Genomic DNA, 13,735 nt, shown 5'->3' on the forward strand with positions numbered 1-13,735 from the left:
ATATTACAGTTACATTCATAAGCTAGTGAGTACATTTCTTCTAAAACATTGTTACACCTTTCCATATTTTTCTTCCTCTTCCCTTCCCCTCACCTCTCCTAAGTTGTACAGTTTATTTTCAACATATGTAAATATGTCTATTACAGGTTCATCCTTTGTCCTTTGTCTCATCTTGTTTTTCTTCTTCCTTTCCCTAATTCAAATAAACAAATAAATATATATACAATATACCAGCCATCTAAGTCAGATGCAGTCAGATGGGGAAAAAAGAGGGTAAAGAAATAACTACACATAGTACATTAAAAAACAAAGTTAAAAGTGTGCAATGATAAGTTGTGGGAGACAAAATTATGTCATGACTCATTATATTAGTAAAGATGGCAAAAAGGGAAAAACAAGGCAATATAAAATGTTGTTACATAGTAGCTACATTTGAGTAAACTAATTGCTAAAACAAACATTTCCCAGTGCCTAATTCAAATGAAGTACTAGATATTATTCATATCCTCATCCAATCTAACTTGTATGAGCAACTCTAACTCACATGGGTTGTACGAGCTTGCCATTCTGCTATGTTCAACATCATAATGCAGTATACACACTGACCAGATCAAGATAAGATATGAGTCTAGCCAGACAGTTTCAAAAGCATTTGAAGAAAGGACAGAAAATCAACACATATTGAGATTTATGCTTTAAAAAAATACAGATATGGCACATACACATCAATATTTGAGAAATACTGCTCCAGGCCTTCATCATCCAGTATGGAGTCCAATAGTCAATACCCAAGATGGTATTAAGCAGTTAACATGCTCTAGTCAGAGTTGAGATCTGCTATAACTATGAAGTACACATGAAAGTTCACAAACTGAGTATAAAAGCATACAAAAATCTAGTTTGTGATTGCATATTAAATGAATAATAATAGCAATGGGTTAAGCAAATACATAATTAAAATTATTTTCTCACTCCTTAGTTAATGAATATGTTCATGCTAATATTTCAAATAATTCACATTGTTCAACCCATTTATATTGGACAATATTTCTCCCAGGGATTAGAAGACTTTTATCTTCCAAGGTCATTAATATTAAAAGAAGTTGTCCAGGCCAAAAGTTGTCCCCCACAAGTGAATTTGTATAAAAATATGACAATGGGCCAATTTTGAAAGTTTTGTGATTTTTATCAAACTCTGTGCTTAGTCATAGTCATCAGTTCTCCTCAAGGCTAGAAAATTTTATTTCTTTATCTGTGTTTGAAAAGAGTTATACAATTTTTAATCTTACTGTTGTATTTTTTTCAGATTTCTTGTTTATTTATTTGAGAAAGGGCCTTAGTAAGCAGTTGTGCTAGCCCTGAACTCTTGATCCTCCAGCTTTAGTCTTCCAAGTGCTGAGATTATAGGTATGTACAATCATAACTAGCAAGATCTAGTTTTTAAACTTTGTGGGAGAAGTGATGCATTTGAAAAACAAACAACAAACAACATAATGAATAAAACCTGTCTGCCTCTGGCTCCAGACAAAACACGCATAAGATACTGGCTGCTATCCCAGAACTTAACCTTGGAGATGCTAGGAAAGCAAGAATCAGGTTGACAGACCTCAAGACCTTGAAACCTTAATGAACCCTAGGGAGGCTGGTGGTAGGTTCCCCCTGTCCAATTAGAAGAATGCCAGAGGCACAAATAGAGGATGGATGGAAGGATATCATTGTTCTTTGTTTTCATCTACTGTTTTGCTGATATCACTGCCCACCTATCCAAGACTTAAAAGCTCTAGAATGAATTGAATAGCTGATAAAAAAGAGAAAAGGAAGGATACTGGAATTATTGAATTGGCTGTGCTGGGGGAAAACAAGAAGAGATAGAGGTATAGAAATTCACCTCTGAAATTTCTTTTTTGACTCTCATTCTTCTCTTCTCACCTGCCTTGAACAAAGAGAAGTAACCATTGAATGTAAGTCATGTCAGATAATAAAGAAGGGTTTTCTTCTTGGGTCAGGCCTCATAAAAGTATAGAATGGATGTACTTTCTCTCCATTATAAGGGGCCTGCTCATCATAATAACTCAATATATCATTATCATAACATATTATTATATCATTCTGATATGAAACCCAAATGTGCTGTACATTTACTATAATAAAACTATTAAGTATGTTTGATACTTTACATATCTATTCTTATCCTTTTCTATTTTTACTTGATACAAGATTTGTCAAGTAAGCATAAACTTTATTCCCTAACGTGTTTAAAAAACACCAACAAGCAGGGCACCATGGCTCACGTCTATAATCCTAGCTACTCAGGAGGCTGAGATCTGAGGATCAAGGTTCAAAGTCAGCCCAGGCACAAATGGACCTGAGACTCTTATCTCCAATTAACCTCTAGAAAATGAAAAGTGGGGCTTGGCTCAAGGTAGGATTGTAGCCTTGACATAAAGAGCTCAGGGACAGTTCCTAGGCCTAGAGTTTAAGCCCCATGACTCCCCCCCCCCACAAAAACGAACACCAACAAAAACAAAACTAATTTGTTATGTATTTTATATGATTATGTTTCTACTAAGTTTGCTTATATCAGTTTTCATCTGACATTAATGTGTTTCACCTGATATTAATGATAACTGGTTCATATTGTTATCATTTGTATTGATTCTCAATACAGCAATGTTCCAAATTGGGGCATTTGAAACATGATTAGATTTAAAGAATTCATTAATTGATGTATTGTTGTATTTATAATTCATGCAATATTGCAGCTCTTGATGTCTTTAGAATATGGGAGTCTAATTTGAGAGAGTAGGTCACTTGAAACATGCCCTGAAAAGATGGAACTTCCCAATGGCTCCTTCCTTTCTAGAGGCAGCTTTGTTCTAACCTCCCTCCCTCCATCTTCTTTGTCACTGCCAGCCAGAAATAATGGAATCACATTATCATGTAGGAAGACCCCTGAAACTGGAAGGCAAAATAAATAATTCCTCTTCTAAGTTGTTGATCTCAGGGATTTTTGTCATAACAATGGAAAGCTGACAACACATATATTACATACCTCATAAAATTATAATTGAAAATATAATCTTTGACATTCCAGAAGGCGGAAAACTCCCACACAAAGTCTATGAGAGTGTAATCTTATTATGAAATAAATGTTAAGCTAGAATTTGATGCTATCACAAGAAAAACACTAAGGAATGAAAAGACAGAAATATCATTCTTTTTGAAAATAGGCAGACACAAGTTTTCAAGTTTGGCTCCAAGTAAGAGGATATGGCAATATCTGCTCTTTACCTGGAAATTGAAAAGTTCATTTTGTTAGTCAATTAATGTTACTCTACGGAAATGCAAATTTCTCATATTGTTATGACCAGAAATCATGTTATAATTTGTAGAAAGATACTTACTAATGCTTAACTATTAGAGTACTTCAGAACCAGAGAGAATTGCTGCCTTTTCAAACATTGCACATAGATGTTTAACGTATTCTGAAGAAATGCATTACTGGGTATTTAGGTTGGCATAAGACTTATTTAGTCCTTTCTTTGTTTTTCTGGTTGTGGGATTTGAACTTAGGGCCTAGACACTGTCCCTGAGCTCTTTCACTCAAGGCTAGTGCTCTACCAACTTGAATGCCAACTCTCCTTCCAGTTTTGGGATGGTTAGTTGAAGAGTCTCACAGATTTTGCTGCCTGGGCTGGATTTGAACAGTGATCCTTCGATCTTCCTGAGTACCTTACTGAAGAAAGGAAAATAGTTTGTGCCCAGGCTGGCTTTGAACTCTGTTCCTCAGATCTCAGCCTCCTGAGTAGCTAATGTTACAAGTGTGAGCCACCGGCGCCAGGCAAACCTTTTATCATTTTCACAATGGCTTGAAATAAATTACCATATGCAAGACACTACATATTGGTCCCAAATTCTATAAAGAGAGAAAAGAAAATAAAATAAAACCAAAAAAAGACAAGTCTCCAGGAAATTCGGGAGAACTATGAAAAGCCCATATTCCACCAATACAGATGAAAAAGATTGAAAGTATCATTTAGAAAATAACTAATAATCCCACAATAGTAGCTTCATAAAATTATATAACGGAAACATTAACAGTCTATAAAAATCTAACTTCTTGATGATTTCATGTTCTTTATTTATTTCTATATTTCTTTCAGATATCTTAGACCTTAGGTACAACAAAATATAGTGATGAGCTATGAGCAGACATACTTTGGAGAAATTTTGGATGATATCATATAAGTATTTAAATCCATAGCACACCATTAAGAGATACCATGATGTGGAAGCCACATCTTGTTGGTAGTGGATATTTTTCATTTGTTCTTATAGATGATAGTTTGTACATTGACGTTTTTTTCTCTCTTTCTCTCTCTCCTTGATGGAATAAAATGCTAACAGAAATACAAAGTTCTAGAAATGTCACCAAGAATATTTTTTAACATGATGTCTACAGAAACTGAAGAAAATGTAGGCAACCAAGACAGATCAAGAGTACAAACATATATTATGTGCTGCAGCTAAATGCTCTAAATACATTTCCTCTTTTCAGTTTAGGCTATGTCTAAATGCTTTTTAGCTTCCACAGAACCACGCTGAAATGAATTCTTTTTCTGTTCCCTAATATGTACTACATCTATTTAAAATTAAAATATATTAATTTAATTAAGTTGTTAGTACTATAAAATCAAAATATATTAATTAAATTAGGTTGCTAGTGATTATTAAGTATGAGATGGCTATAAATTATAGGTTCTAAAAGATAAGTTTGTCTGTATAAACATATTATGGCCAAAAGGAAGAAAATGTATCAATGTTTTGATTAATCAAACACATATCTCAATCACTATAGTATATGTTCTACTTTTTTGCTTCACATTGAATTTTGAAGTGCAAAATGTGCACTTTCCGTGAGCTCAAGCCTCAGTCCTTTTTCATTTAGTATCTTTTTTCAGGTAAGATTTCACATTACCTTGTCTTGGGCTAACTCCTAACCATGATTTCCCTATTTCAGCTTCCTGAGTAGCTAAGATTACAGGTGTGTACTACCTCTGCAGGTCTTTTAAACACTGTTTTTTAAACACCAAAAAAATTGTAGCAAAGTATAAAATATAAAAGTAAGATGGCAAGTGACTCAAAGTCAATAAATATGTGTAAAGCTAAAATTGTTCTTAAAAATACAAATAGAGAGCTGAGAGGGGATTTGTCTCCATCTGACACTAACTAGAACACATAAGGCCAGCCTTGCTAAGGATTCGCTTTTTCATATCCAAAGAGTGAATTGTCTCCATACTGAAATCTGTAAGTGAGCCAAAGATAGGGTTTTAGAAACCAATGAGATTCTAAACAACTTCATTCTTCAGGAGGAAAACAGATATAGATTACTCTTTTCATTTTAGAATTATGATTCCACAGATCTCCTAAATATCTTCACATAACAAATACACTTGAGAGGAAATTTATAAATATAAATATAAATATAAATTTTAACTTTAATTCAAACATCTTATACAAAATCCTTCAGATTTAAACCTTTTGTTGTGGGTTACCATTGTTTTATTGCTATAATTGTGGAAGACTATATTTTTTTTCTAAATCATTAAATCAACAAGTTTTCTCAGACTATGTCACATGGTACAAGGTATTAAGTAAAATTTTAAAACAATGAGAAATCGTTCGTGTTTAGATTTTTGACTGTCCTAGGCTTCTGTAACTATAAATCAAATAAACATTATGAGCTCTAAATCAGGTCTCATATTCTAAATTTTATTTTTATCACTGGCAATACGACATAGTAGAAAAAGAGAAAGATTTAAATGAAGCTGGGTACTGGTGGCTCATGCCTGTAATCTTAGCTACTCAGGAAGCTGAGAACTAAGGATCCTGGCTCAAAGCAAGCCCGGGCACAAAAATTGATGAGAGTCTTACCTCCAATTAAGCACCAGAAAACCAGAAGCGGCCCTATGGTTTAAAGTGGTAGAGTGCTAGCCTTTGAGCTGAAGAGATTAGGGAAACCTCCAGGCCCAGAGTTCAAGTCCCAGGATCAGTAAAAGAAAAGAAAAAAATGAAAAAAGAAATAAACACTTAAATGAGAATTTGGCTGTGTTTATTTCTTAATCACAAATAAGAATTTATTTAGGGGGGGCGGGAGTTTGGCCTAATGGTAGAGTGCTTGCCTAGCATGCATGAAGACCCGGGTTCAATTCCTCGGTACCACATACACAGAAAAAAGCTGGAAGTGATGCTGAGGCTCAAGTGGTAGAGCTCTAGCCTTGAGAGAGTCCAAGGACAGTGCTCAGGCCCTGAGCTCAAGCCCAGGACTGGCCAAAAAAAAAATAATTTATTTAGGGTCACATTTTCTAAGATCTTTTGAAAATAATTCCAGTTTAATAAGGTCATTTTGCCCAGGAAACAGGTTGCTGTTTTCAGGAAAAAAGGCAAGAAACTATCTTTTGTATTTTATTCCTATTTCCAGAAATTTCTGATAAGATACTATAGAGTATGGGTGACAAGATAGACTCCAAAAGCTGAACTTACCAAGCCTTTGATTTTACAAAATTACTCTAGGGAACAGATTCACCATTGGATATTCTGCTTTGAGTCTACTGACTTGTGACAGAGATATATTGAATTATTTACTATCCTCTTTTGACAAGAACTGGTTTCTGATCCTTATCTTAGAGAAAGTGTCACAAAAATAATGAGAGATATTTAGGAGTGATCAAGTGTTTACAGTTGCTTAAACTTATCCTTTGCTATGCCTTGGGCCCAATTTTCATCAGATTTCTCTCCTTTCAGGGAGGACGCTGAAGTCTGTAAAAAAAAAGAACCTACAAGGATGGAAGTTCTTGGGTCTGTTTGTGTGAGTCACAATTTCATTCTTCAGTGGGGAGATTTTCAGGTCTCACTGCCTTTTCATTTACCTTTTCCAAGGATTTTAAAAAGTAGCTTTATAACTCCTTCATAGAAATCACTGGCTACCAAATAAGTTTGGAACTAATTTCTTCATAAGGTGTGCTTAATTCTGTCTCTTCCATCTGTAACTCTGAGAGTATATCAACTCTAGGTTGGCTAGATCCTCTACAACTGTGGCATTCATATAGCCCAAAGCCTTGTGTAATGGAAGTATTTTAGTTAGAATAAGTTGATGGTGAAATTACTATGAACGAATTCTTGAGAAACTTTTTGTTTTTCCACTTTTTGATATCTCTTGAATACCAGTGACTAGTATAGCCTCTAACTAATGACTTAATTTTTTACATTAAAAATTGGCAAAAGTTCTGTCAATTAAACCTTAATCATTCCTTTCATTATCAGCCTATATGATGGAATGTAAGTACCCTTTTAAAAGTTTTTGTAGTAAATGATATTGCCTTCATTGGTGATTATAAATACTTGACTAAACTGATTGATTGAACAAAATTATTGAAGTATTTCAGGGATCTTATTCCATCTCACCACCAAAGATATCTACAGTGTTAAAAAGTATGTAAATAGTCCAACATTCTATATACGTGTTTTCTTTCTTTCTTTACTTTTTTAGAATAAATTATATATACTTTTGGGAGAATGCTTGAACTTTTGTGTTGTAAAAATATGTAATACTGGCAGCAAGTATGGCCTAGTGGTAGAGTGCTTGCCTAGCGTGCACGAAGGCCTGGGTTCCATTCCTTAGCACATAGAAAAAGCCAGAAATGATGCTGTGACTCAAGTGGTAGAGCTCTAGCCTTGAGAAAGCCCAAGAACAGTGCCCAGGACTGGCAGAAAAGGAAAGATAAAACACATAATACTTCCAAGTACTGATGGCTCACAGCTGTAATCCTAACTAGAGGCTGAGATCTGAGAATCACATTTCAGAGCCAAGCAGGAAAGTCCATGAGAATCTTTTATCTCCAGTGCATTACCAGAAAACCAGAAGTGGCACTGGGGCTCAAAGTGGTAGAGTGCTAGCCTTGAGCAAAAAGAATTCAGGGACAGTGCCCAGGCCCAAGAGGTCAAGCCAACCAAAAAAAAAAAATACTGTCTTACATCAAATATAAATATTTTTTACTTTTTATTGGAATGAGCTAAATTTTAATTTACTATCTTTAATCAGAAAAATTTAGTTATTATATAAATTAAGTTCCTGTTTTCTCCTTTTGTGAACTGATTTATTTGTTAAATGATTGAGTAAATTTTGAGACTGCTGTTATATGATACGTGGCATGTATTTTTAAGTAAACATCATGTAAGATTAAAGCATTCTGAAAGAAAAGCGCATTTTTTATCAAAATGTCTTTCAGACTTAAGCTTTAAAAAAACTTCTGCAGATTAAAGGTGTACTAACTCCATGACTTTACATTTTACCTTCTGATATATGTTTGTATACTTTCATAGGCAGAGAAAATAACTATAAAAAATTCTGATCTCTTTGTAAAGCCTATCTTTAGCCCAGCTTGTGGTGATTTTGCAAGTGTATTTTTTGAAAATTTTAAAATGAACTCATTTTATTACCAGCAAAAAAATATTTTTGTAGAGGTATTATGATGACGACAAGAGAGTTGCAGTTACATAAAGAGAATAAAAGTGTTTTTAATAGGTATTACAATGATGATGACAAGAGAGGTTGCAGTTACATAAAGAGTTTTTCCCTTCAATCCCCCACCAGAGCCTATGTTTTTTAAAATTAATTAATTAAATTTAGTTTATAGTCAGGATAATGTATAGAGGGCTTACAGTTACATTTGTCAGATAGTAGGTGCATTACTTCTCACACACTTGATGCCCCCTCTCATGTATTTGACCCCATTTTTCTCCCCTTACTCCCTCCCAATCATATTGTTTCCTCCCTTCCCTTCCATATTTCAAATAAATAAATAAAAGTATATACAATATACCCGGTAACAAAGTAAGTTACAGTAACAACATGAGATTAACCATAGGGCAAAAAAAGAGAAGAGAAATAACATAGTACATTAAGAACAACAATGCCACAAGATAAACCTCTTGTTTAGGAACCTATGTTCTTAAATCTCAGAAGCATAGCATATTTCTCTCACTTTTTAAAAAATATTTTATTAAATTAATGTATAGAGGGCTTACAGTTACATTCATTAGGTAGTAAGTATATTATTTCTTGAACATTGTTACTCTTACTATTTTTTACTCCCACTTTCCCTCCCCACACCCTATCTCAAGTTGTAGAGTTAATTTCCAACATTTTATCTATGAATATTACTGTTACACTGGTTCATCCTTTGTCTCATTGTCTTGTTTTTCCCCTTTGATTCCCTGATTCAAATAAATGAATATATATGTATACATATACATATACATATACATATCAGGTATCAAAGATAGATATACCAGTTATAGAAGATAAACCATAAGGGAAAGAAAAATGAAGAAGAGAGAGAAAAAGAAATAGCTTCACTGCAGTTTAATGCAGTCCCACTTATCCAGCTTTTGTCTGATTTGTTGTGTTTCTTGGTCCTTATTAAGAAAGTTTCGACCTGTGCCAAGAAGACCTAGAGTATCTCCAATTCCTTCTTGTAAAGTTTTCAGTGTATCAGCTTTTACTTCGACGTCTTTGATCCATTTGGAGTTAATCCTAGTGCAGGGTGACAAAGAAGGATCCAATTTTAGTTTTCTGCAGGTGCTTAACCAGTTCTGCCAGCACCACTTGTTGAAGAGGCTGTCTTTCTTCCATTCTATTTTTTTGGCTCCCTTATCAAAGATTAGGTGACCATAGATCTGTGGGTTAATATCTGGGTCTTCAGTTCTAGTCCATTGGTCTTCAGAGCTTCTGTATAGCAAAGGACATAGCTAGCAAAGTAAGTAGAAATCCTACAGAGTGCGAGAAGATCTTCACTAACCATACAATGGACAAAGGCCTCACATCTGAAATATATCAATAGCTCAAAAAATTGAATCACTCCAAGACTAATCTCCAATGAAACAACCATCCCATTAAAAGGTAGGCCAAAGAGTTAAAGAGAGTCTTCTCTGAAGAAGAAATTAGAATGGCCTATAGACACATGAAGAAATGCTCAACATCTCTGGTCATAAAAGAAATGCAAATCAAAACAACTCTAAGATTCCACCTCACTCCAGTTAAAATGGCCAGGATCAAGAAAACTAGTAACAACAGATGTGGGAGGGGATGTGGCCTGGAGGGATCACTACTACACTGCTGGTGGGAGTGCAAACTTGTCCAACCACTATGGAAAGCAGTATGGCAGTTCCTCAAAAGACTAAATATAGAACTTCCCTATGACCTAGCAATTCCACTACTTGGCATTTACCCAATCGTCAAGAAGCAAGGACATACTAAATCCACTAGCACAACCATGTTCATTGCAGCACTATTTACCATAGCAAAGATATGGAACCAACCTAGATGTTCCTCAGTTGATGAATGGATGCACACGATGTGGTATTTGTACACAATGGAATTCTATGCTGCTGTCAGAAAGAATGACATTGCCCCATTTGTTAGGAAATGGAAAGACTGAGAAAAAAATCATATTAAGTGAAGTAAGCCAGACACAAAGGAACACAGGCCCAATAGTCTCCCCCATTTGTCATAATCAGTAGGAATCTTGGGCTCTCCTAGCAGAGATTCACAATAGAACAAAATCTAGATACATAAGGCCATATAATATGAGGCTCAATATAAGGACCTCCAGGATATAGAAACAAAAGCATTATAATGAGTGATTGTTGTCCTTGATGTACTATGTTATCTCTTATCTCTTTTACTGTTCCTTGTTTATTTCATATTGTTACAATATTTCACCTTGTAAAACTTTCAGGGTATCCAAAGGAACATAAGCTCAATGCTTTCCCTCAATTTTAATAATTTGTACAAACCTAGGACTCTCCTAGCAGAGGATTACAATAGCTCAAACCCTGGATACATAAGGCCTTATAGGATGAGGCCAAATTAATGAATCCCCAGGACATGGAAACAAGAGCTTAATTATGAGTGGATGTTGATCTTAATGTACTATGATGTTCTCTTCTCTTGTGTTGCCCTTTGGTTAATCTCATATTGTTACAGGATCTGACTTTTTAGCCTGGTATATTATATATATGTTTATTTGTTTATTTGAAATAGGAGAGGAAAAATAAGATGAGGGGATGGGTGAGGCAGAGAAATGGGGACAAAACATCAGAAGGGGTATCAATGTATGAGAAGTAATGCACCTACTACCTTACGAATGTAACTGTAACCCCTCTATACATTAAAAAAATAGAAAACAAAATTCAAGGTATCTGCCTTAACCTCAAGGTCTTTCATCCATTTGCAGTTAATTCTGTTGCAGGGTGACAAATAAGGATCTAACTTTAGTTTTCTACAGGTGTTTAGCCAATTCTTCCAGCATCATCTGTCGAAGAGACTGTATTTCTTCCAGCCAGTTTTATGGGCTCCCTTATCAATGATTAGGTGGCCACAGATGTATGAGTTAATTTCTTTGTCTTCAGTTCTATTCCATTGGTCCTCAGGGTGGTTCATGTGCCAATACCAAGCTGTTTTTATTACAATTGCTTTATAGTAACTTTGGAATTTAGTATTGCTATTCCTCCAGCACTGTTCTTTCTGCTAAGAATTGTTTGTGCTATACAAAGTCTTTTTAAAAAATGTATTTGTATTCTTTATTGTTGGCGTAATGTATAGATGGGTTAAGTTACATAGTAACTGTAGTAAGTGCATTACTTCTCACCCCTTCTCATGGATTCTGTCCCCATGTCCCTCCCCCCACCTCCTCCCAATCATCTTGTTTCCCCCCCCTTCCCTTTCCTATTTCAAACATACAAATAAACATATATACAATATGCCAGGTAAAAGTCAGATACTGTAACAATATGAGATCAACCAAAGGGCAAATAAAAGAGAAGAGAAATAACAGTACATTAAGAACAAAAATCACACAAGATAACCCTCTTGTTTCCATACCCTAGAGTTACTTTCATTTAGTCTCATCCTATAGGACCTTATGTACTTAGGTTTTGAGCTATTGTAATCCTCTGGTAGGAGAGACCTAGATGTGTACTAATTATTACAAATGAAAGAAACCATTGAGCCTATGTTCTTTGGGTGTGGCTTACTTTACTTAATAAGATTTTTTCCAGGTCTTTCCATTTCCTTATGAATGGGGCAATGTCATTCTTTCTGGCAGCATAGAATTCCATCGTGTATAAATACCACATCTTGTTGATCCAATCATCTACTAAGAGGCATCTGGATTGGTTCCATATCTGTGGTAAATAGTGCTGCCATGAACATCGTTGTGCTAGTGGCTTTAGCATGTCCTTGTTTCTGGATGATTGGGTAAATGCCAAGGAGTGGATTTGCTGGGTCATAGGGGAGCTCTATGTTTAGGCTTTTGAGGAACTGCCATACTGCTTCCCATAGTAGTTGATCCAGTTTACACTTCCACCAACAGTATATACAGATTCTTTTATTATTTCATATATTTCTCTAAATGCTACTTTGGCTTTACTCTTGATTCAGATACCATTGTCATCAACACTTTCCTTTATTTTGTTCAAGATCTCCTTTAACTTGAACCAAGTCTGTGTCTTCTCTACTTTCTTACTCTACTTTGATCCTTCAATCTTCTTAATTCCACACAGTGACCTGTGAGCCTAGTCTTGCTCCTCCAATATTTACATCCTTAAGAACAGAGGGTATAGCAACTTATCCGGCTGCTGCTTATGTTAGAATATTTATTTCAGTATCACCTGTATAATATAGTCAATAATTTATATATAAGCACATGTAAAATATAAAGAATGTTTCTATAAAATGAGAGCCAATTTTAGAGGCATATTTTCCTAAATTCATACATCTCTTTTGAAAACTCTCTGAAACTCCTGGGAAACATTGTTTCATGATTTAAAAAAGCTACATGTGCCAGAGTTTACAGGCTTTCTGAGACCTATTTCAGAACTAAGGAATTAGAGAAAAGCTTTTAGACTAAAAAAACATGTCTGCAATGTTATTTAAGTCTAGCTTGACATGACAATGTAGCATCTGTTTTGGTTACTGGCTTTATTAATGGACTCCATACTGAAACGAGAGATATTATTCAAAGACATCGTGTTAATTGGAAAAATGCCCCAGTTTCTGAAATCCAATCTCTAACAATAACGAATCATGAGTATGCGAGCTAGTCAAGCTATACGTACATAATACAAACTCATAACTCATCAACTTAATCAAGCTCCGGAAAATAATTCTAAAATCTTAGGGCAAACCTAAACAGAAAATCTTTTTGGCACAACTAGACAGATACAGTTATGACCTTTGATTTAGCTAATATTTGTTTTTTACCTATTCTGGGGAAAAAAAGGATTTAAGTCAATAGCTCCAAAGCTATATATGCAGTTTATAAAGCTATGTCACTCCTATTATAATCAGGTATTTAAACTATACTATGATTATACTTGATCCTGTAATTCAATTACTTAAAAGCTCTTAATTTAAGGATCCCACATAAAGAAAATGTAGAAGCATTATATCCCTGATCAAATCAGATCTCAAAAATGTAACCTTGGTAATGCCCTAAGGAGAAACTCTCCCCACCAAACAGATGCTGGTGGTTCATGTCTCTAATCCTAGTTATTTAGGAGACTAAGATTTGAGAATCAAGGTTCAGAGCCAGCCTGGGCAGTCAAATCTACAAGATTCTTATCTCAAATTCATCAATAAAAAGCTAGAAATGAAGGAATGTCTCAAATGGTA

Source organism: Megascapheus bottae, chromosome 7, assembly GCF_031878675.1.
Source record: "Megascapheus bottae isolate mThoBot1 chromosome 7, mThoBot2.hap1, whole genome shotgun sequence".
Lineage (NCBI taxonomy): Eukaryota > Metazoa > Chordata > Mammalia > Rodentia > Geomyidae > Megascapheus > Megascapheus bottae.